The sequence below is a fragment of the Hylobates moloch genome, unplaced genomic scaffold (assembly GCF_009828535.3).
Source record: "Hylobates moloch isolate HMO894 unplaced genomic scaffold, HMol_V3 SCAFFOLD_12, whole genome shotgun sequence".
Classification (NCBI taxonomy): Eukaryota; Metazoa; Chordata; class Mammalia; order Primates; family Hylobatidae; genus Hylobates; species Hylobates moloch.
This window is the reverse complement of record NW_026652287.1, coordinates 32187295-32212431: the sequence shown is the minus strand read 5'-3', so window position 1 is coordinate 32212431 and position 25137 is coordinate 32187295. Positions and strand designations below refer to the sequence as shown.

The window sequence follows — 25137 nt, the reverse complement described above, 5'->3', positions numbered from 1 at the left end:
TGACTTGTATAAACAATCTGTACATTACAAAAATTAATGTTGTTGCAATCTGAAATGGGAGGCATTTTCTGTCATTTTTTTAGTAGAGAGGAATAAAGAGACCAAACTTTAAAAATTAATGGCGTTTGAGTTAATAACTGGAATACCTATTTTTATTGATCAATTGTCATATAGATGTGCAGTTACTTAATCCAGTAGATAATTTGTATTTCTGCAGTATTATCCTTTTCATGCATCATTATAATGCTGTGTATTCAAGGTATGAACCCGTTTCATCAACAGTATTAATCTCAATTCATTTAGGAGCTTTAAATAATATTCCCTTATTAAGTATATTCTTTGATATGATGCCCATTCTTTTACGGTGTCAGAAGCTGTTAATGCAGATAAAAACAAACATTCAGTTAAAGAACGTTCTCATATATTAATTAGATTTCAAAAATTATTTGTGCATTTATATTTCCTGAATGGCTTCGGTTATGACAAACATCTAACTACGCTAATTCAGAGCTTGGAGGCTAAAGTCCAGCCTCATGGATTGGTTTAATCTGAAGAACATTAAAATAGTAGAACATTTTCTGTCTTGGCAAGAATCATAGTGTTGAAATTTCAAGAAGAAGATTTAAATTTGTCCGTGAGACTGTAAACTTCTTGAAGGCAAAGACTCATCTCTGTAGCCCTGATGCATAACTGATGTTCTTCAAATGTTTGCTGATTTGAGTTGAACTGAGGAGAATAACAAAACAGCATTTGAGAATCGAAGTCTCCCAGGTTTTCCTTATATAATTTACAAGGACTTCCCTGGCAAACTATCCTTTCTTCTTCGTTTAAAAAATTTCACTTTATTATGTTCATCTTTGATGTGGAACATTTTTTATGGCCTTCTGCTGTGACTCATTTTGGTGCTGAGTTATCTGCTTCCTTGGAGCCCAGCCCTTTCTTTTAAGCTGTGGTATTCAGGCTCCCCAAAGTCAGCTTGCCTACGGGTAGAGATCACAGCAAAATGTGCAAATGGTATTCCAACTTCTAGGTAAAAACAGACAACTAAAATTAAAAACTCTACATCATGTAAGTCACCTGGAAAAAAAAACCCACAAAAATATAGAAAAACAAAACCCGAGGGCATTTGTATATTCCTGTTAACTCTTGACTGGCTAAAGGGAGTTATCTTTTCTGCAGTGATAAAAAGGTGGCCCAAGACAATCTCCCCATCTTACAAAAAGTTCTGAAGTTTTACCGTGGAGTCCAATTAAACTGGCATTTAACTTCAGAAACTACATCCCTGTATGATGTAATCATCACAACCAAATACAAATTAATTAATATATATGGACAAAGTTTAAAAGTTCAATATTAAAATAGAATAGGGGAAAAGGGAAGTAGGAAAAGTTTAGAGTCCTCCATGCATCCTTCATTTATCACCAAGAGATTTGCTCCTTTGCTCCTTCTGTTAGTGTCAGAGTTTCTCAATTTTCAGTGTGCTTATGAATTGTTATTATTGTTTATCCCAAACACATATTTTGTCTTATAGGTGATTTAAGAGCTCTAAAAGGGATATGTTAACTATCTTCAGAAACTCACCTCTAACAATATTTCTATACCTATATTATACAAGAAAACTAATGAAGATTGACAGTCAAATTCCTGGAGAGACCTTTGACCCTTCTCTGTCTTAAATTTTTCACTTCTGACATAGAAAGCCGGGTCCCTGGTCATCTTATCCTGCACTTTGGGCATAAAGAAGCTTAGGTCCAAAGCGCCATTACTGTACTCATGATGACCCCTTGAAGGCACATCAGTGGGGCTGTCTGGACTGTGACATGTCATCAGACATCATTTAGGGGACTTCAAGTCTGGCTTCTTGCAGAGATGCTGTGGGATGCCTCAAAAACTTCCTGCATGGCTAGTGTAACTATGGGGCTTTAGATCTTTGTTAAATACAAGCAAACATTAACAGCAGCAGTGGAGAGGGTAAGTTGCCAATCCTCCCAAATTTCTCTTCCAGGCAGGGGGTTGTCCTGCCACTCTCAGAACTGGCTGTCATCTGCTGCTCTCTTGTCACACTGACACGGCCCCCTGGCTGGGCTGATTGGTCGCTGGCAATAACTGATATGGAATACTGATGTTCTCTCCGGCAGTTCCTTCCACTCTAAAGAGACTCCTTTTCATCCCTCTTCTCGCCTTTCCTAGCCCAGCCTAGTGCCCACCCTCCCCCGACCATGCCTCCCCTGCACCTGGGGAGGGGGAGGACCAGTCCTGGGCGTGATGCTCTGAGAGGGTGGTGAAATCCACCAGGCTGCTTTCACTCCGGCTCGCTCTCGGGAGAGTCCTGTTCCAGACTTCTCAGGGTTTTTACAGCACAAACAACTGCATACGGCCCGAGGGGAGGCTGAAAAGGACTTGTGTGTGGTGGTTTTATTGCCTGTCATCACTTTGCTGGCCTCCTCCTGACTGGAGCCTGGAGGTTCACAGTGGATTTCTTTCTGCCCAAGACACCAAGGCATTGAGGAAGGATCCCTTCTCCTTCTGTTGACTCTTTCTATTTTTATGGTAAGTGCTTACATTGAATGAGCTGCTCTGTTGCTGCAGTGAACTGAACCGTTCGTTCCCCCTCTTCCCAGCTAAGCTTAGTGACCTTCCTTCTGCATTTCCTCTGTTTTCATGGATCTTGTCTGGGATGATCCAGCTTCAAAAATGCCAGGGGTCATTTGCCTGGAGTGTTTGTCTTTTTATCCTTTTTCCATAAACGTGAGCTCTTCTGCTGTGATACGAATATAAGTGCTCTGTCTTTGTCCTTGAAGCAGCAGCTGGGGAAATGTGTTCACGATGGTAAACTGCAGCAGCGTGCAGGGAATCTGTGGAGGATGACTGACAAATTTGGGCAGGATGAATCCTCAGTGTGCGGGGGGCACTCACTCAGAATCAGAAGGGCCGGGGGTGACCTGCCCCCATAGCAAACTCTTCCATCTTTCTGGGTAAAGATGAGCACACACGTGTGAGTTATGTTGAGTCTGCTGTAGGCAGCTGTGCTTTCTGCACTTGCCCGTGTGGGTCCAGGATGACCCTATATCTTGTGGGGTTTACAACTTGGACAGGAACATTCTCAGCAGGAGGAATCCTGTGCTGGCAGACGGAGTACACTGCATGACCTCATTGCTTCTTTCCCTTCCGAGTCTCAGGGGTACCCAGTTCTGCAAACCATATTTTGCAGGCTCTTCAGAGAGTGGTAGGGCAGTGATGACAGGAACATTTTTGAGTTGACAACATAGTTTTGTCCTCCTGCTAGGAGATAAAATACTTTGAGGTTATTAGAATGGTTAGAATTTTCTAGGAGAACATAAGCAGGTTTCTGATGAAGACTGTGGATGTGGCAGATTTTTTATTCCAGGGGCATTACTCTTACAATAGTGCTCTAATTTTTCACCTGGTCTCCTGAGGTTTGCTGCAAAGAGCACCACAACTTCAAGTCTATTACTGGCGACTTCTTGACGCCCAAAGGAAACCAAGAACATTTTAGTAGTTTCACTCCTGTGCATTGCAGGAGTCTCTCTTAACAGGTATTTTTTTTTTTTTTTTTTGGTAGCAGGTGTGTCGAACTATTTTGGTCAAAGCATCATTCCAAAGAATAGCTTCGCAGTTGTAATTCTATTTAGTTATTTTCACGTCTTGGACCGGAGGTGGGTTATCTTATTTGTGTAGGTTTTCCCATTCTGGTCCATTTCACTCTAGAGAGGGTTCTTGCCAAATGTAATTCAGTGTCTGATTCATAAGGGACTGTGTCTCTGATTCATACGGTACTGAACTAATACAATGTGATTTTTTGTGATAAGTGAGGGGAGAAAATGTGGGGTAAAATTTCCAGTCTCTCCTACTGCTCTTTGGGAGTTTGGAATGTAAAGTTCCCTAACTGTCTTGCTCATTTTCACTACTTTCATGTCCACTGTTCATGTGGATTTTTCTTAAAATAGTGGTGATGACATCAGACATATGCCTTTACCCTCTTCTCTGGGTCCAAAGTAGATGCGTTTGTTGTTGTTCTGTTTTTGTTTTTTATTTCAGTGAAGAGTTCCTTGCATATGTAAAAGCATACATTTAAATAAAAAACAAGAATTTGTAGATGTTTACATGTTAGCCCTGTTCAAGAGTAAAACCAGCACAGAGGTTAACAGCAAAAAAAAAAAAAAAAATTCAAAACAATTTTTAAAATGTCAGCATTGCTTGGCTTAGCTGTTCTAATACCTACTCTTCCCTACACTTGATTGTGGTTCGCGGCAATACTGTATTGTAATTTGACTGTCAGACTGCTCTGCTTCCTCTTTAATTCTTTAATGTTTAGCTGTTTACTTTCATCCTTAATTGTATGTTCTTACTTTGCTTAATCTTTTTTTCTCTTTTTCTAATTGAAAGGATGTTATATAGTGCCTGGCAACTCAACTGAAGATACTCATTAAGATGGAAAGAGTTAGAATCAGCTTGGGTGTCATGGAAATAGACTCAGTATTTCTCACTGCAGGCAATTTCAGAATCATTTAGAACATATTTCATTTTAATTAGTAGCAACTTTAGCCTTGAGAAAAAACATTATTTAGGTTTCCTTTATTTTGCTAAACAGATTGTTTACCTATGGAATCAGAATTGTATATATATGTGCAATTGTTTATATATGTATATATATATATATACACACACACACATATAAGCATGTACACAAATGTACTGTTGTTTGTACTGTGTCAATTGTATATACTTAAAAAAATAGTTGTAGCATGCCCATTTAGAGAACAGAAGGAAAATTCCTCAGATATTGCTTTAACTGGCTTTTTTTTTTTTTTTTTTTTTTTGGTAAGGATTTCCCCGCTTCCTAGACCCCACTTACAGATAATGCCTTTAAGAATTTCTTTGAATTGGGAGAGTGCATTCTTCAGCATTTCCTTGTCTCACAGCCTGGTGTCATGTTAATTCCTTTGCAGGGTCTCTGAAAGCAGCATAGAAAACTACTGCAGGAAAATTTGATAAAAGCTGTGCTGAGTGAAGCCTGTAGCCTCTTGGTGTGATGAAGTCACTGCAACGTTTTGTGTCTATTTATTTTGCTGCTATGCCTTGCAACTGATTTTGCTTGCAGACTTAGCAAGTTGAAGTTATTTAAAATGGGTCTGGAAACACCTAGATTGGTGTAGATGCAGTTATTCTTTTTTTTTTTTTTTTACACTCTTTAATTACGACTATCATCAAAACTGTGCTTTCACTGTTTCTTTTGGTGGTGGTTTAATTTGAAACTTTCAGCTTAAATTATGAACCAAGTCTCCATTTTAAAGTCCTCTTGCCTTCTGCTTTCTCTCTTCTTCCCTTTTGCCATTTTATATATGTGAACATGCCTACATGTACACAGACAAACTCAGTCAGTGAAAAATGTACAATTAATGAAGAGTTGATTACAGCTTTTCTTTTAGTAACCAAACTCCAAATGTTGAAACCATAATCATGTGACTGAGGAAAGAAATTGTTTCTGTTAGTATAAATATAACCTCATACTTCTGCAGGCATTCTTGTCGTCGAAACTGTTTTCATAGTTGATTACCAGGACCAGAAATAGAATCCATTTTGCATTTTAATTAATGATATTCTGGATCTATCTAGGTTGGACTTCCCTCAAACCTTGATATGTTTACTGTCTAAAAGGTCTTTGTGTTAAGAGGGGGAGTTTATGGGTGTTATAAAGTAAAATCATTTGATTATGTGATACAGCCTTTCTTTGGTAACTGAATGAACCATATGATTAGGATGTTGGCTGAATTTTTATGTTGCTTTTCCCAATATTATTTAGCCAATATAATCCCTTTTACCATCTCTTTGAGCCCCTTTTACAGAGTACAAAGAGTTATGTGCGACTCCCACATGAGGCTTCTTAGAGGGAAGACTGTTCTTCAGGAGAGATTCAGAACTACTTCTAGCACCAGCTCTGGTAATCTACTTTGAAAGGAACTTGCAATTCAATTGGCAACTCAGGCAGATTGTATAAAATAGGAGAAATGCTTCATGAGCTGTGTTGAATACTGTATTTTTGATCTGTGCCTCCCTACTAAATTCATTTAGGACTGTCATTACTAGATCAGTTTTGCAGGGAAAGAAACATGTCCTCAGTAGCATAATAATCTATCCAGACTGTCATAAATGTTTATGTTGCAAGTTATACTTCTTAGGAGTGAGAGGGAGATGGCAGAATTTTGGAGGAGAACCAAATCACAGCCCCAAAATAATGCAAGACGAAAGGGGAACATTCTTCCTATGTTTAGCATTTAATTCTCCAGTCAGGCTGTTTGCTCTTAAGTCTGAAGAGCGAAGAAATGTAAAAACACATAATGACAGGTTTTGTGGGCTTTTTCTCTAATAGAAATCTTTAACCCTTAATTAGGCATCTGCTGACTGACCATTTGGTGTGTGTGAGCCAGCAGCCATTCTTATAGAAAGCAGACATAATGTAATACAGTAGGAATTCAGTTACTTACGTCTTTCCTGTTGATCCCCCATGGGGGGCCTCCTGTGAGTGTCAGAGAAGTAATGAGTGTCTGGAGACCATCAGAGACCACAGCCAGTCACAGAGAGATATCTTCAAGCCCCTTGAATTCCAGTTCAGCCCCCACCACTAACTGGCTGTGTGACTCAAATTCTGTATCTGTTACATGAAGCTTGGACCAGATAATCCAGAGGACTGTAACCCAGCCATTAAAAATTGTGAAGTATTAATTCACTTCTATTTGCTACTAGATGAATGATTATTTCTAAGACAATTGACCCATATTAGACATTCCTGGAGGGAGTAGGCTGTACCTTCCTTTGACCCTGCAAAGCCCCCAGAACTGTGACAGTGACATGAGCATCAGTGTTACTCAGAAAAGTGTGATCATGGTACCCTTCACGAACAGGGCGAATATGTATATGATGACTGTCTGCTTATCTTGGCACATTTTGGAAAGTCTCTTGTGATTATCAAAAAGGACCTTGGCCAGGCGTGGTGGCTCATGCCTGTAAATCCCAGCACTTTGGGAGGCCGAGGTGGGCAGATCATGAGGTCAAGAGATCGAGACCATCCTGGCCAACATGGTGAAACCTTGTCTTACGAAAAATACAAAAATTAGCTGGGCATGGTGGAGCGCGCCTGTAATCCCAGCTACTCGGGAGGCTCAGGTAAGAGAATCACTTGAACCCAGGAGGCGGAGGTTGCAATGAGCCAAGATTGCATCATTGCACTCCAGCCTGGCAGCAGAGCAAGACTCCGTCTGAAAAAAAAAAAAAAAAAAAAAAGGGACCTTAAGGAACAACTTACCTAATCCTCTCATTCCACAGAAGTTAAGGAAGTGATGTGACTTCCCCAGGGCTGGAGACTCACATAGCACCTGGGCAGGATGACTTTAGTGTAAGGTGCATTCATTTACTCAGAACCCTGCTCCATTCCCAGTGTGGGGCCCCTTCCATGATACACAGCTGACACTGTGCCATTCATTGTTCACAGATCGCTTTGTGGCATCTATCTCACTGGTGTCCATTATTTCTGGGTTCATTTCATGCAGAATTACGTGGCTGTACCAGTCAGAGTGAGTCATATCAAGCAAATGTTTATGGTAATTTGTTTATGCTTGTGTGGAAATGCATTTTTATGTTGAAATTCTCCTTTTCCTATAAACATTTAAAGAATTTTACAAAAACTATGCATAGTTTTTCCCCTTTGCTTAAACTATTTAAATGATCATTGACTTCTGTATAGAGGGGGTGATGTTTGTGAATTAATTCTTTCATCCATTCACTCATTTACCTGTTACTAACTGAGCACCTGTTGTGTCCACCCTAATGCCAAGCAGTAGAGATCTAGTGGTGAGACAGCCAGACACATCCACTCCTCTTGAGGAGTTCAGAGTCTACTTATACTTCATGGAGTTGGTTGTCTTTTCATTGTCAGCCAGTGTTCTATTTACTGATTCACAATTTCTCAAAGAATCTGGTTGAAAAATAGTTTGCTTGGGCAGATTTTTTTCCCTGTGGTTATTCCATTGAAAAATTCTTTTTATAGAAGGGCACCTTTGCTGTCATTGCGACATGTATCTTCCAATTTTCGAAGATATTATTTTTAGCTTCTGATTTTGTGACCTGACTGAACAGAAGGGACAAATTAGCTAAACTTATTTGCACTATTGTTGTGATTCATGAAATGACAATTCGTGTCTTTGATAAAACTTACCTGTTTCCTAGAATCTTAAACTGACAGCCTGGATAGCACAGTATCCATGGAACAAATCACAGATTAAATACCACACTCCTTGGCCTTGCATATCAGGCCCATAACAGTGTACAGCCCTTGCTTCCTTGTTCTATGTCTGGTTCTGAAGTTCCATGGAATGCTCTAGGAGTACCAAAACCATTTGCAATACTCAGAAATTTACAGTGCTTTCACTTGCCTCAGTGCCTTTGCACATGCTATTTCCTTTTCTCTCTTCAGACTAAACTTTCAAAGCAAATTTGATGTCATCTCCCTTGGAAGTGTTTTGACACTTGTCATCCTTATTGACTTCTTTTGCCCAACTATCTCTGTTGTTCTGTATCCCTCAGGACCTTACAGACTGTTTGTCTACTTGTCTCTCTCTCTCTCAAACAGACTTTTTTGTTTCTTGAGGGAAGGGACTATATGTTCTGTACCTCAAGTCTTGGTTTAGTGACTGCTGTAGAGCAGATAACCAATAATCCTTGAACAAACAGATGGGAATCACCATCTAAAACCTGTGGTGCTGTCATTGGCAGCTTCTGCTCTATGTGGAGAGTTTAATTTTTCAAACCAATGTGACTATGAATTATACTGAGAAGGATAAAGAGATTGGCAGACATCCTGATGTAGTCCATTAGAAATTCTATTCAAACCCCCAGGAAATGTTTCTGCTTTCAAATGGGTTTCAGTAAAGTAAACAATGAAAATTTATTAAGTGTCTTCTATAAGCAAAGCATTGCATTAAGTACCAAGGAATGAAAGATTTTTTTTTTTTTAAAAAGCACAATTCCTGTCCTCCAGAAAGCCACAAACTAGTGAGGGTTTGTCCCATGTGTCAGTGACTGGTAATGAGGCGGACTGCTACAAACAGAGATTGTAGTCAGCTGTATACTTGCAGATAAGGCAGGGAGTAGAAAGGGCATTCTAGACAGAGGGGCTAGCTTGAGAAGGAACTTAAAGTTATGATGGTTGTGTCAGCAATCAGGTGACTTTGATAGAACAGGGGCTGGGGGGCGGGGTGGAGGGAAGGTGGAAAATGCAAGGAAAGATGAGGAACCTTGTGTGGGGAGACGGGAATGGTATCAGAAATTCTAAATGCTGTTTATTATTTTTGAAAGTTGGAGGATAGTTAATAGGGTCTGGAAAATGCCAAATGGAAATTTGTTTGGAATCTCTCCTCAGGTTTAATTAAATCAAAAGTCTGTATTCCGCAGGGAAGGAGAGCAGTTGCGCAGTACATAACTGCATAACACGTTTTTTTCTCACCCATCCCTTTTGCCCTTGAGGGTACACTTTGCCATTCAAAGTCATCACAAGGAAATGAAGCCAGGAAGTCTAACTTAAATCAATCAGTTTAGACCTGAAGGGAGTTTAGCATTGAGATCACTGAGGTGCCTGTTAACAAACTGTCCAGCGTGTGGAAAACCCCCTGGGTCTTTGGTGCTGTATTTCTACTGTAAAAATTTAGTTATTTTTTTATTTGACAATTAACTTCATGCTATTTACAAGGAATACAGTTGTTTTATGAACCAGTGAGATATGCGTGTGTAAGTTTGTTTCATGTAGGTGAAAAAGTGGCTTGGAAAATTCTGTCTGTAATAGATTCAATTCATCATCAAAATATGATTTCTGCTTGCCTTGTCCCTCCTTTCTTTTTCCTAAAAGAATGAGTGAACATATTCTTAGGGAATGGTAAGTTGGTAGGTTTTCTGCATCTTATAATTAGATCTGACCAGATGACTCTCCACCTTGAAATTAATCTAAAAAGATTGAAGAATTTGGAGGAAAATCTCTGGATATCTTGACCAGAGCATGAAAGCAAATAAATTTTGCTTGTGGAGTGAGATGATGTGGTAGAAAAGAAGCTGCATTCATTCATTCATTTATTCATTCATTTGCTCACTCCACAAGTACTTATCGATCACGTACTATGTTTCAGGGACAAGAAACAGCAGTGGACAAAACAGTCAACTTCCTGCCTTCATGGAGCTAACATTCTGGTCAGAATGGGAGGGGGAGACAGACAAACACGTTAGCAAATACGAAGCAAGTCAGATGGTGATCAGTGCTATGGAGGGAAAAAAATGAAGAATGCTTTGGCTGCTATTATCTTCACATTTGGTTCTCTTTAAAGTTATTTAACTTATGCATTGTGTTTAGGTTATTTTCTTCTCTCCACTCATTGTTTTTAGCTGCCTATTTTTATATTCACTTTCGGACAATTCTATGATAAACCCCCATCTTGAGGGTTTTTTTCCTCCTAGATAAAAGCAGTTTTTGAAATAATTGGAGTACTGTGAACAAAAGTTATAATGAAGCATTTAGTTCTTGAATTGATTTAAAGAAAAGTACTACAGACATCAAAGCTCATTAGTATTTTTCTCAAGACTAAGGTTGTCAGAATTTAGAGGAACATGGGATGGAAATGGATCTGTCTCTCACTTGACTCTGAGAGGAGCAGTTTGGGGTGTTCTGAGAGGTTGGGAGCTTGGAGTATAGGGCATTCCAACCCCGGGAGCAGAGAAACGGTGGGGTCGCCCATGAGCAGAGCTCATTCAGAGAAGAGATGGGAGTGAATTAGAAAGTGAACATGTAAAAATTGAGCAAGGAATTTCTCTTTGGGAGGAAGGGAGGTAGGGAGGATAAAACCAGTGAGATAAATGTCAGTGAATAAACAACATTTACAAAAACAAATTCTGCCCAATATAGAACATCTGAGTGGGCCGGTTAGTGGAAATGGTGCCTCGAGATAAAAAAACAATATTTAGGGATTTCTCAACATTCCCCATCCTATATTTTGTGGGATCTTTAATTCAGCATCAATGTTCCATTTTACTGCAAGCAAGCCTTTAGTCAATACTTTCTACCTTGCTTCTAAAATAATTAGGATTTAAAGGAAAATGTCTCCTAGCGTTAGAGTGCCTGGGCTCTGGGGCAGACAATGTACCCACCCTTACTCTGCCACTTACTCACCTTTGGACCTTGGGCAAGTGAGCTGGTCTCCTTGTACATCATTGTCCTCAATTATAAAAATGAGATTAACTAATAACCCCTACCTCAGAGTTGTTATGAATGATAAATGAAATAGTCCATGGAGAGCCCTTAGCACAGTGCCTGCAAGACGATTGCATTATCTAACAATTGTTAACCTGTTATTACCATTACTTGTCTCTCTGGTGTTAGTGGTTTAGAGATGTTCTCATGTGTATATATGTATTTTCTCCCTTAGCAGAGCTTTTTTTTTTTTTTTCTTCAACTTTTAAGTTCTGTGGTAATGTGCAGGATGTGCAGGTCTGTTACATAGGTAAACGTGTGCCAGGGTGGTTTGCTGCCCAGATCAACCCACCACCTGTGTATTAAGCCCAGCATCCATTAGCTGTTCTTCCTGCTACTTTCCCTGCCCCCACTGACAGGCCCCAGTGTGTGTTGTTCCCCACAGTGTGTCCATGTTTTCTCATCATTGAGCTCCCACTTGTAAGTGAGAACACATGGTGTTTGGTTTTCTGTTCCTGTGTTAGTTTGCTGAGGATAATGGCTTCCAGCTCCATTCATGTCCTTGAGAAGGACATGGTCTTGTTCCTTTTTATGGCTGCATAGCATTCCATGGTATATATATACCACATTTCCTTTAGCCAGTCTATCTTTGATGGGCATTTACGTTGGTTCCATGTCTTTGCTATTGTGAACAGTGCTGCAATGAACAAATGCATGCATGTATCTTTATAATAAAATGATTCATATTTCTTTGGGTATATACCCAGTAATGGGATTGGTAGGTCAAATGGTATTTCTGGTTGTAGGTCTCTGAGGAATTGCTGCACTCTCTTCTGCAATGGCTGAAGTAATTTACACTCCCACCAACAATGTAAAAGCCGTCCATTTTCTCCACAACTTTGACAGCATCTGTTGTTGCTTGACTTTTTAGTAATCACCCTTCTGACTGGCGTGAGATGGTATTTCGTTGTGGTTTTTGATTTGCATTTATCTAATGATCAGTGATGCTGAGTTTTTTTCATATGTTTGTTGGCCACATGTATGTCTTCTTTTGAAAAGTATCTGTTCATGTCCTTTGCCCCCTTTTTAATTGAGTGTTTTTTTTTTTTCTTGTAAATTTGTTTAAGTTCCTTGTAGACTCTGGAGATCAGACCTTTGTCAGATGGATAGATTGCAAAAATTTTCTCCCATTCTGTAGGTTGTCTATTTGCTCTGATGATAGTTTCTTTTGCTCCTCAGAAGTTTAGTTTAATTAGATCCCATTTGTCAGTTTTTGCTTTCATTACAATTGCTTTTGGCATTTTCATATGAAATTTTGCCCATGCCTGTGTCCTGAATGGTATTGCCTAGGTTTTCTTCTAGGGTTTTTATAGTTTTGGGTTTTGCATTTAAGTCTTTAATCTATCTTGAGTTAATTTTTGTATAAGATGTAAAGAAGGAGTCCATTTTCAATTTTATGCATATGGCTAGCCAGTTCTCCCAGCACCATTTATTAAATAGGGTATTCTTTCCCCATTGCTAGTGTTTGTCAGGTTTTTTCAGAGATCAGATGGTTGTAGGGGTGTGGTCTTATTTCTGAGTTCTCTATTCTGTTCCATTGGTCTGTGTGTCTGTTTTTGTACCAGTACTGTGCTGTTTTGGTTACTGTAGCATTGTAGTATAGTTTGAAGTCAGGTAGTGTGATGTCTCCAGCTTTATTCTTTTTGCTTAGGATTGTCTTGGCTATTTGGGCTCTTTTTTGGTTCCATATGAATTTAAAAAATAGTTTTTTCTAATTTTGTGAAGAATGTCAATGGTAGTTTAATGGTAATAGTATTGAATCCGTAAATTACTTTGGGCAGTATTGCCATTTTCATGATACTGGTTCTTCCTATCCATGAGCATGAGCATTGATTATTCCTATCCATTTGTTTATGTCCTCTCTTATTTCCTTGAGCAGTGGCTTGTAGTTCTCCTTGAAGTGGTCCTTCACTTCCCTTGCTAGCTCTATTCCTAGGTATTTTATTCTCTTTGTAGCAATCACTTTCTTCTTCCTGTTTGTGATTAATGATTTTAGGGTAAACCTTTTGGAGGGATCTCACTTTTTTTTATTCAGTCTCTTAGATGGTTATTATAATTTGGAATTTACTTAGATTTTAAGTCTGTATCACAGAACCTAAACAGTGGAATTGGAGGACCATGTGGCCACAAGGTCCCTGGGAGGGGGACCCACTAGTCACAGTAAGTGATATTGTGTCAGGAAAAGAGAAAAGTAAAGTGGAGGAGAAAAGGAGCAGCCTAACAGCAAATATGATCAATGTTCTTTTTCTCTGTTGCCATTCGGGAGGGTTTAGGGATGAAGGCTCCTTTTAGGTGGTGTGTAGTGTAGACAGGCTACAGCTTGCAATTTCCTGGAGGGAATAGCCAGGAGAGTGTGATTTGTATAAACGGGCAGGAGGCTAAGGAAGAATAGTTAGGTGCCAGTAAGTTTGTAGGAAAGATTTCTAAAAGTGGAATGCCTGGTTCACAGGGTATGCGAGTTTAAAAATTCTGATGGCTCTTACGGAATCACCATTAACAGAAGTGTGCCAGTTTACAGTCTCATTAGCAATGAATCAGAATGCCTGTTTCCTCACACCTATGCCCACTAGCAAACATTTTGATCTTTGCTAATCTGCTGGGTGAAAAGTAGCATCTTATAGTTTAATTTGAGCATCTTTTCATGTGTTTACTTTGTATTGTATTTTCTTCTTCTATGAGCTAACTCTTTGTTCATGCCCTTTGCAGGCCCACTTTCAAATATTGAGTTTTGATTTTGATTTTTAGGAGGTTTTTTTTTTTTTTTTTGTGAGGCAGAGTCTCGCCCTGTCACCCAGGCTGGAGTGCCATGGCGTGATCTCGGCTCACTGCAACCTCCGCCTACCGGGTTCAAGCGATTCTCCTGCCTCAGCCTCCTGAGTAGCTGAGATTACAGGCGCCCACCACCATGCCCATCTAATTTTTGCATTTTTAGTAGAGGCGGGGTTTCACCATGTTGGTCAGGCTGGTCTCGAACTGCTGACCGCTTATCTGTCCGCCTTGGCCTCCCAAAGTGCTGGGATTACAGGCGTAAGCCACCGCGCCCAGCCAGGAGCTCTTTATGTACTAGAAAAATTCACATTTCCTTATGATTTTTTTACCAAGTGTTTCCCCTTATTTTTTTATTTGTCTTTGATATTGTTTATGGTATTTGAGGCATAATAAATTTTTATATAAAGTTGTCACATGTTTCTTTTGTACTTTCTGGGTTTTGTGTAATAATCAGAAAAACCTAACCTAACTCTGAAAACTCATGCTTCCACAATTTCCTTTTGTATTTTTATGTAAATAAAATCATACTTATTTGATTCATAATTATTTTTGATTAGTAATGAAATAGAAATTCCATTTTATTTTCCCCCAACAACTACCTAGTTCTCTCCAAACATTTCATGCACGATGTGTCTTTTCCTTGCTGGCTAGGTGGTGATTATTGAGAAAGATGATTTTTACTTGGGCCAAGGCAGGGGTGACATGGAAGGGTATCATCATCTATGAAATCCCCTTATGTAGTTAGAACTATTTTTGGAGAGTCTGCTCTGTTTTCTTGACTTCCAGTTTGTCGCAGTTCCACACTGGTTAATCACTCTAGTTTTATGAATTTTAATATATGATATGGCTAGCCTCACCCCTATTACTCTTTTGTTCCAGGATTTTTTTTGATCTTCCTACATGTTTATTTTTCTGAATAAACTTTAGAAATTGTCTCATTCTAAAAAACAATCATGTTTTGGGGAAAGGGTTAAATTAAATTTATAGCTTAATCTAGGGAGAATTTTTTTTAACTTTAAAGTTCAGGGGTACAAGTGTGGGTTTGTTACACAGGTAAATGTGTGTCAGGGTGGTTTGTGACACAGATCAACCCATCACCTGGGTATTAAGCCCAGCATCCATTAGCTATTCTTCCTGATGCTTTCCCTCCACCCCTGCCCTGAAAGGCCCCAGTGTGTGTTGTTCCTCATAGTGTGTCCATGAGTTCTTATCGTTCAGCTCCCACTTATAAGTGAGAACACATGATGTTTGGTTTTCTGTTCCTGCGTTAGTTTGCTGAGAATAATGGCTTCCAGCTCCATCCATGTCCATCCATGTCCCTGCAAAGGACATGATCTTGTTCCTTTTTATGGCTGCATAATATTCCATGGTGTATATGTACCACATTTTCTTTAGCCAGTCTGTCATTGATAAGCATTTAGGTTGATTTCATATCTTTACTATTGTGAATAGTGATTCAGTGAACATTCATGTGCATGTATCTTTATGGTAGAATGATTTATATTCCTCTGGGTATATACCCAGTAATGGGATTGCTGGATTGAATGGTATTTCTGTCTTTAGGTCTTTGAGGAATCGCCACACTGTCTTCCATAATGTCTGAACTGATTTACACTCCCATCAACAGTGTATAAGCGTTCCTTTTTCTCCACAACCTCACAAGCATCCTTTATTTTTTGACTTCTTAATAATAGCCGTTCTGACTGGTGTGAGATGGTGTCTCATTTGATTTGCATTTATCTAATAATCAGTGATGTTGAGCTTTTTTTCATATCATTGTTGCCACATGCATGTCTTTTGAAAAGTGTCTGTTCATGTCCTTTGCCCACTTTTTAATGGGGGTGTTTTACTTGTAAATTTGTTTAAGTTTCTTATAGAAGCTAGATATAGACCTTTGCCAGATGTATAGTTTGCAAAAATTTGGGAGAATTTTTTACGATGCTGACCCAACCTGTCCCCACACAGGATATATGTTCCCATTTATTCAGATCTTCTTTTATGAATCTCCATTAGTTAATGTTTTAAGGTATTCTTCCTATATATCTTGGCACAGTATTTTTTAAAACATTATTTGCCATGGTTTACAAGTACTTGTTTAGTCTTCACATATTTCCAGAAGTATTGAGGAGTGAAAAAGAAATGGAAGTGTTTCTTTGACACTGTAAAATAGATTACCTGGGGAAAAATATTGAAACTTTGCATAAGTAAATGTGATTGATTCATTTTTTCTTTTATCTTTTCTGACTCTATATTTCGAATTGTTGATCTAACTATAAAAACATATTTGTTTTAAATTTGCAATTGAATTTAATAAGTGTTTTTTACACCCACAAATTCAAAGCACCAATTGCTGAGATTCTTTTGCAAAGTGTTCCATATCATTCTTATATTAATTCATTTGACTATTAATTAATTAGCTCATTGAGCACTTAATGAACACTTACTATAGACCAAATGTTAGAAATATGAAGACTAATAAGACATGATCCCTTTCATTGAAAGGTTTGCTGTTTACTCAGAGATTGAATGAAATGATAAAAAATGATGAAAACAAAGAATTATAATAATATAAGGTAATGTGCTTTACACTCTGGGAGGCCAAGGCAGGTGGATCTGGATCACTTGAGGCCAGGAGTTCCAGACCTGCCTGGCCAACGTGGCAAAACCCCATCTCTACTAAAAATACAAAAATTAGCCGGGTGTGGTGGCATGCACCTGTAATCCCAGCTACTCTGGAGGCTGAGGCAGGAGAATTGCTTGAACCCAGGAGGCTGAGATTGCAACAGCAGAGATCGCCCCACTGCACTCCAACCTGGGCGACAGAGCAAGATTCTGTCTCAAAAAAAAAAAAAAAAAAAAGGTAATGTGCTTTCATGAAAATATGTGTAAGGCAGAGTTGGAACATGGAGTCGGAGAGCCTCAAGCTGTCCTGGGGCAATCAAAGAAGGCTTTACTGAGCAAGCAGCATCTGAAATGAAACCATTTAGATGAGTTGCTGCCAGGTGGGCAGATCAGGGGAGGCTTCTCCAGACAGAGAAACTAGCAAGTGCAAAGGCACTGGGGCATGAATCAGCTACAAGTTATTCAGTCTCTGGGGCTTAGGAGATTAGGCTTAGCCAGTAGGCAGCTGCCAGATCTCAAAGGCTTTATATGATATGCACAAGAGGTTGTACTATATTCTGTAGGCACTGGAGAAAATTGTGAGCAAGAAAAGGTCAGATTGTAGACTATGTAACTCTGGTAGCCATATGGAGAGCAAATTAGAAGGGTATGGGTATAACATCAGGGATACTAGTATGGAGATTATAACAATGTGCCCAGTTAGAGACTCTTTTCTCTTAAACTAGGACAGTGACATTAGGAATGACAGAGAGCCCCTATGTAAGATTTATTCATTCAACAATTATTTATTAGAATCACCTGTATGCTAGGTTTTGTGCTGGATGCTAGGCAAGCCGCAGTGTGCAAGATAGATATGCTCCTTGCTCCCAAAGATATCCCATTCAAATGGGAAGAGCCTGATAAGGTGATGTGTAAGTTGATATGTTAAGCAGTGGTGTATGACGAAGCAGAATACAGCAGGATGGAAGGGAAAGGGAAGGTGGTTAGGAGTATGCTGATCAGGATAGTCCTCTGGGCAAGGTGATGTTTGATCAGGACCTGAGCTGGGGAGGGAGGGAGGGTATGAGCCAGGGAAATGGTGTCCAAGCAGAGGGAAATGGTGTCCAAAAGAGAAATGGTGTCCAAGCAGAGGGAACAGCCAGTGCAGAGGCCCTGAGAAGGGACTGTGCTTGGCATGGTTAAGGAATAATGAGGAGGCCAAAAGGGCTAGAGCAGAGTGGTGGAGGCGGTGGCTTAAGTATTTAGATTTTATCCAGAATGAGATGGGGAGCCAGGGCATTATTTTGCATACAGCAGTAGCATGATTTGACTGGCAGCCTTTAAAAGGATCTCACCTGCTGCTGTGTGGAGAATAGAGGGAGTCAGGGTGTAAGTAGGTCAGTTACAAGGCTGGTGCAGAGGTCCGGAAAGGGAGGTGAAGATGGACCAGGATAGTGATTCTGGAGGTGGTGAGAGGTGGTAGAACTATGGATCTGTCTTGAACCTGGTACTGGAAGGATACAGGAAAGTGTGCATAGGAAGTAAAATGGATAAGTGTAGATTAGATAACGAACTGTAGACATACAATATTTTAAAGGGAGATGAGGGAAGAATAGCCACGGAGGGTCACTTTAGCAAGAGCAATCCATATGGTCAATATGATGAGTGCACCATCATGAACTTTTGCAGGCTAAACTTTTATTATTTGTATACTTGTGAGCCACACTGGATTGTGTGACATGATTAAATAGAGAATTCCTGAAATTGCCTCTGGGAGGATGTGTTAAATAGGGTCAATCAGAAGTACGTAAATGCTGTCTACTCTTGAGCAATAAAATTTATAGAAGCCACACCTAAATTTAGCTTTAAGCAATTTCGGAGCCTGAGAATTTTCAGGAAATAGTAATCAAAGCCCTGATAATACAAGAAATTAACATCCTTGTTGGACTGACATGGGAGAGGAATAATTTGGGGGGTCACAGAAAAGGACTCACAGATCATAGATCTTGGGAATGTGGGGTCAATGAATTAAATACGGCTGAAAATTATAAATTACCTCACATACCCAATTGCTTTTAGCTAAAATCAAGAGAAGGGGCTTTCTAAAGCCTAGATACTTTTTTTCCATTAGCAAAGGGTTATAAAATGTTCTGGAGACTTGAGTCAGGCTAGTTACCTTATCTTTGGAAGATATTCTTGAGTGATGCAGTGCTATCAGTTTCAAATAAGTATATTTTTATAAATCAGGTGATGTTATGTAATGAAACTGACATTTGTAAAAGTTTTTTATGGATCCCAGCCAGGTGCCCCTTTTGTGGGACCCTGACTTTTGAAGGATTTTGGGCTGCTTATAAGGATTCAGAGTTCCCCTGCAAAATTGATGTTGGAAACCATACCCACAGTCTGCGCCAGTCACTGTGGACTGGATACATTTCCACAGTGTGAGATGAAATCAGAACTGAATGAGAGTGGCCACTGTTCTCTTGGCCATACCTGACCGAAGGTTCTAGTTTGACGCAGATTATTATTCTTTAGTTAACTGTACAGTAAACCATGCACAGTCCTCATTGTAATTAGGTGGGTTCATTCTTTCTTAATTTTACCTGCTGTTGTCATAAGTCACGAAGTTAAATAACTCCAGTTATTATTGTAGCCGGAGTGATGGATAAGATAGACTCCCCTAAACCATGGTAGTCGATGTAAAGCTTTTCTTCTCTTGCCCCCATAGTTAGCACTAACTGGCCCCTGTTTTGTATGACCTTATACAGGCTTATGTCATAGTGCTAATGATATACCACGTGTGTGTACACATATGCACATACCTACTCACATATACACATACACACACATATATGTGTACACACACACACACGTGTAATTCCTCTCCTCTCCCCCACAGACTGTAGTAGGCACTTTGAATCATGAATCATTCTTATTTTCCTTTTAATTATTAACACTTAGCTCAGCATCTGGCATAAAGTAGGAGCTCAAAACATGGTTGTTGATTGAAATCTAGAACTGGGTTTTGCATTTTCTTGTTATTGCTTTGTTGTTGTTCTGTTGATTAAGTAATCCTATACCTAGTTTAGGTTTAATTGCTTTAGAGACCCTGATGATTGTGCCTTGTGTTCTTGGTCACTTGATTTTATGTGACAGTCTTCAGCATATTCATGACTCCAAGCTTTACAAAATAGGCAATATTTTATAGGGAAGTAGCTCTGTTGCCTTTCTGGATGTAGAAGCAGCATGAGATTATAGGATAAAACTCCAGGATGTATGTATTTATGTATATATATATTACCTTATTCATACATAATAATGTGTATACATACAAAATAATATGAAGTAAAAGTAGGTCAGAAGTAAAGAAGAGGTGGGAACAAAATGAAAGCAGGAATACAATTAAATTGCATGTCAGAATAACTTACATGTAAGATACAGAGGCCACCTTTAAAGGCTTTAAGCTTTCAATCAGCCAGAGGGAAAAGAACAGGCTTATGGGGGTAAAGATAAACATTTGCTCAGGATGATTTTAACCATACTCTTAGCACCAACATCAGACAAGAATTTCTCCCAGGAGTCCCCATGAAGAGTACACTGTGTTTTGTTATGAAAATCATCAAGCTTTGCAAGGCTGATTCTCATAAGATACTTTTGTGTTAACAGCATTGCCTCAAGGCAAAATTTTGTAAAAACAATCGGCAAGGTTCTGTTTAGGAATCAGTTCTCTGCTGGTCAGTTTGACCCGGGGATATGAAAAGTGGGTGGACTACTTGTCTTTAAGCAATCTTTCCTGTGTATTGTTTATCTCAAATAAAGCTTTGAAAATTGTTTTTTAACATTGAACTTGAAGTGGCATTACTCTTCAGCAAATAAGGGCCTACAGTGTAGCTACTATGCTGTGTAGCTAGTTAAGGAGAGACCTGGCGTCCTAGCAGTGTCAAATGAAAGCTGGTGTTAGCATCCGTATGAGGAAGCTGACTTGCCTAGCAAGGACATTTACCTGAATAGCAGGTTGCCCTCCTTATTTCCAGGGGAAGCATGGGAGAACCAAGCAGCTCAGCCAGGATTATGCATAGAAAATTGTTTGGACCCACGTTATTGCTCAGACAAATGGGTGATCCTCTCCAAGGGCTTTAAATAGGTCCTTTTGGGGCAGGGAACCCAGACACTTAGCAAAGTACAGAAGGTTTGAAGGGAATGAATTCCCAGAGTCTGGATTGTATGCTCAGTCTCATTTCTCACCTTCCCATTTACAATCCCTCTTTTTCCATTTTAGCAAAGCAAGGCATCCTTCTTATCCATCTCAAATCTTACTATAGTGCATTGTGCAGGGGTGTAAAAACAGCCTGGGCACCAAACAGAGCAGCAATTGGAAATATTTCTTTGCAGAGAAGTATGGTAGTGTGAACAATAAAAGACTTTCCAATATAAACATATGCTACATTGGGATAAAACTCTGTGGGGAAGTGGGCTGGATATGAGTTAAAGGAGAAAAACTAGCGATGTAAATTTTCCAACTGATAAAAAGGAGCTTGAGCTTGGTCAGATATCTTAAAAATGGTTGAACGTGGGATATGACAGTTGTGTTTTAAAACTTCAATGTTTATGTATGCCATAAATTATATTCTTTGTAATCCTATAAGCTTATGATGAAGTCAACTTAAAACTTCACTGAGTTGGGGCAGATCTTCAGAAGGGGATACATAGCTTTTTGTTTTGTTCTGTTTTGTTTTGTTTTGAATCTTTTGGCCATGCATGAGCAAACATGTTTGAAGACCACTCATCTACTGCATGTAATATGGCTCTCAATCAGTTCTCTAGCTCTTGCATCGACCTCAAGTGTTAGGTCAGCCTCTAGCTATAACTCCCCTCCCTGTTCTTACCACTACTTTATATATACTTTAATATAAGTCTAACAGATTGCATCCATGATTCCTCTCCCAAATAGGAAGATCTTTAATTCTCGAAAACGGTATACTATATACTTTGTAGTTTCCAGGAATTTTTTTGTGGTGCCTTATGTAAAGGCAAACTTTAAAAAAATTATTGAGATATAATTTACATATCGTATAATTCACTCATTTCAAGTATAGAATTCAATAAGTTATAGTAAGTTTACCAAGTCGTGAAGTCATCATCATAAATCAGTTTTAGAACATTTTTGTCACCCCAATACGATTTATCATGCCCATTTATGTGAATGTTCCTATGTTTTTCTAATATTTAAGGGGCTGCAAGTTCATATGACAACATGTGTAGAGAGCAGTAAGGATAGGGGAAAACAAGAGGGGCAGGGCCAGAATTTTATCATTTATGGAAGCATGAGTGCTAGCATCTTCTATTTTTATTTTTAAAAAACCACTCTGATGTTCTTCTCTAGTCCTTATATGTTTTTATTGATATAAATGTAACAAGATGTTAAGGCAGGACTCTGTCTATCTCAGTTTTGGCTAAGATCCCAATGGCCAAGAATACTAGATTCGGTTCCCCCATATCAGTTACCCATTTAGAACATACGAAACGTTGTATGGGAGTTAGTTATTGTCTGCTTCATAATATGTATGAGGTTGATGTTGGGACCCTGGTGAATATGGGGGTGGGAGAAGGGTACTCCATCTTCACTTCAAACCAAGTGAAAGGAATCCTTATTGAGCTTGACATTATCCCCTCATGGGAGTTTGGGGACATGAGGTTCACCTGAACCTGTGGAAGGCTGTGACGAGAGCTGCCACTAAGAACAAAGTGGGAGAGGAGGCTGCAGGGAGATGGCTGCAAGTTGGTGGGACCAAGATGTGTGAGATTTTATCATGGGTCAGGTGGATGCTCTGGGGTCATTTTAACTTTGGAATGCACTCAAGAGGGATGCCTGGAGGGAATGGGGAGAAACAGAGAGACAGAGGGCATGAGCAAGTGCATAAGTGATGGTGGGGGGAATGGTTATCAGTTACCTAACTATTCTGGATACGTAAGAATGTAGTGCTTAGAGATTAGGGAAAAAATGACCCATTTGCCATTTGGCCATCTGGGAGACATTATTGTATAGTCTTGAAATCTGATAAACCTGAATTTAAATCTCTCCCTGACCCTCAGCAAGTTACTTTATTTTTCTGAGCTTTCAGAGTTGTCATGGCCAGTATTTGTTGTAATGATATAATCATTGACTTTGACAAGTCCTGGAACTTGCCTTTCAAAGTATTTTTGATATTTGACACTGATTGATGAGTAGATAAATATGAATATTCTGTATAGACAACATCTATGATCTAGCTAGCGATCTAAAAGTCATTGTTAGGTACCATAAGCATGTAACATATAACATTCAATATTTTGCAAAACCCATGGTATTTCATTTACTATACTGCAATTTACTTTCTTAGTTGGATTACATAGGTGATAAATTTATACAAGCCTGTTTTCATATACTTGTGTGTGAAAATGATTGTATATAAATGGTAATTCTGATTTTCTCTAGAATACAATTCAGATTTACCAGCCTTCAAATAATATTATTTTAGATACTATTGTTAATACATAATATTTTTATTTAGCAAATAACTTTACATATGTGTGTGTGTGTGTGTGTGTGTGTGTGTGTGAATTTATGCATGTGTATTTTTTCCAGCCAACATAAAAGTCTTTTGAGGACAAAATTGAGTATTTGCCATCACAAAACTATAAATAACTTAAAAATTTGGCATATTTAAATATTGCAATAAGCAATAATACTTTTATCCATTTATGCAACTTGTGTACAGAAACAGATCTTGTAGATTATCAGGTAGGATCTATGGAGTGAAGTTTGATAAACTTTTTTTTTTTATAAACTTTTAAAGAGAATGAAGTTAATTTTTAAAACCTCTTAAACTCAACTCTTAATTCTTCTTAATAGTGTTCTTTAATTTTTTAAATTGTGTTCCCAAAGCATTTAAAATATATAACTATCGTAGTACTAAATGCATGGCATAGTATTATTTCATTAATTCATTAATTTATTTAAAATGACTGTAGTGAACTCATACGGTACAATCTCTGTCCTTATGAAATCTAGAGTTCAGTGGGATAGACACATGAAGCAGACACATGAATAATATATAATTACAAATTATGATCACCGTTATGAATTACAGGCAAATGGCATGAGGGAATAACTGTGGAAGCATAATTTAATTGGAGAGAAGGCTTCTCTGATGAAAGATCTGAAAGATGAGTGGTCCATTATCAGTCAAGAATGGGTCAAAGGATATTTCAGATAGTGGGAACAGCATATTACAAAGGCCCTGTGGTAGGAAGGAGTATGAAATATTTAAGGAAGAGGCAAGGAGTGGATATAGAGGCCTCATTTAGGAGGCTTTGGGAATAATTCATTCTGGAAATGAGGTAAACTGGACACTAGATTAGACTAAAATAAGTTAGTGGCAGTACAGTTAGAAGTGAGTGGATTTTAAGAAATAGTAGAAATTAGAGTCAATAGGACTTCAACTGTTTATAAAGGAGAAAGGTGAAGGTGTTTATAAATAAGGCTATTTGTAAAGGTGGATGGTTTGGATTCTTAACACATTGTACTGTGATTGTTATAGCATACTTTATCTTCTGTGAACATTGCAAGGAAATTTCTGCACTTATTTTCAAGTTTTGATGTGTATATTTTTACAATACTATTCACTTTTCTAAACTTTTCAGTTGTAAGTTTCTTATAATTGAGAATTGTTTTCTCTTTCTTTGGTATATGTCCAGAGTTCTTAGCCCTCTAAATTCAGTTGTTGTTGAGTAAATTTTATTTTTTAGAAAAACAGAGATTAGAACATCTGATTTCAAATATTTAAAAAACTTGGCTATTTATCTTGTGGGGAATGACTTAGGAACAGGTTTCTTAAATGCAGAGATTTGAAATACCAATTTGCCTTTGGGTCACTATTTTGTAGGAACATGAGAAGTTATAAAATTCAATGAGCAATATGATTAGGCATTTATATAATTCCTTCAGTATATGCTATATAGATCTTTCAACATAGATATTAAAAGATTAAAAAACGCTTATCTGGCTCTGGGGTATACTTGTAAAACTTGCCTATTTGGTAAGGTTAAAACAGGCATGCATTAGTTTATATTCTAGCTGTATCTGTGGTATATTAATAATATAACTGGTTTCCAGCAGACACAACCTAGGGTAATCCCTGCCTAGGCTTAGCCTAGTTAGAACCTAGTTAGGTCTTCTTGGGTTTGGATATGATTTGAGATATTGAAAAGAAAATAATTGAGAAGATTCAAAGCTGTATTCTAATGAAGCTATATGCAGGTTTACTAAACAGCCAACTTAGCCATTTATCTAAAAAAAAAAATATGTAAAATGTGGGTTTTACTGTAATATAATTACCGTGTCTCCTTACCAAAGGATGGGAAAACTTTATAGCCATGAGTGACAGAAAGAAACTTTGTTGTCCAATTGTTGGATTCCA

At 38.5% G+C, this 25137-nt stretch overlaps 1 protein-coding gene across 4 annotated transcripts in view; it reads left to right on the top strand.

The window, feature by feature from the left end:
- Window positions 1-25137, top strand: part of ANO4 (anoctamin 4) — a 399084-nt gene that overhangs the window by 53377 nt on the left and 320570 nt on the right. For 2 of the 4 annotated variants that reach the window (XM_032168899.2, XM_032168897.2), the window contains exon 1: window positions 2327-2550. The exons of the other annotated variants lie outside the window; for them this stretch is intronic. The gene's annotated coding sequence lies outside the window, so the exon portion shown is untranslated. Of the gene's footprint in view, window positions 1-2326; window positions 2551-25137 lie in introns of those variants that run through there. 4 annotated transcript variants of the gene reach the window in all.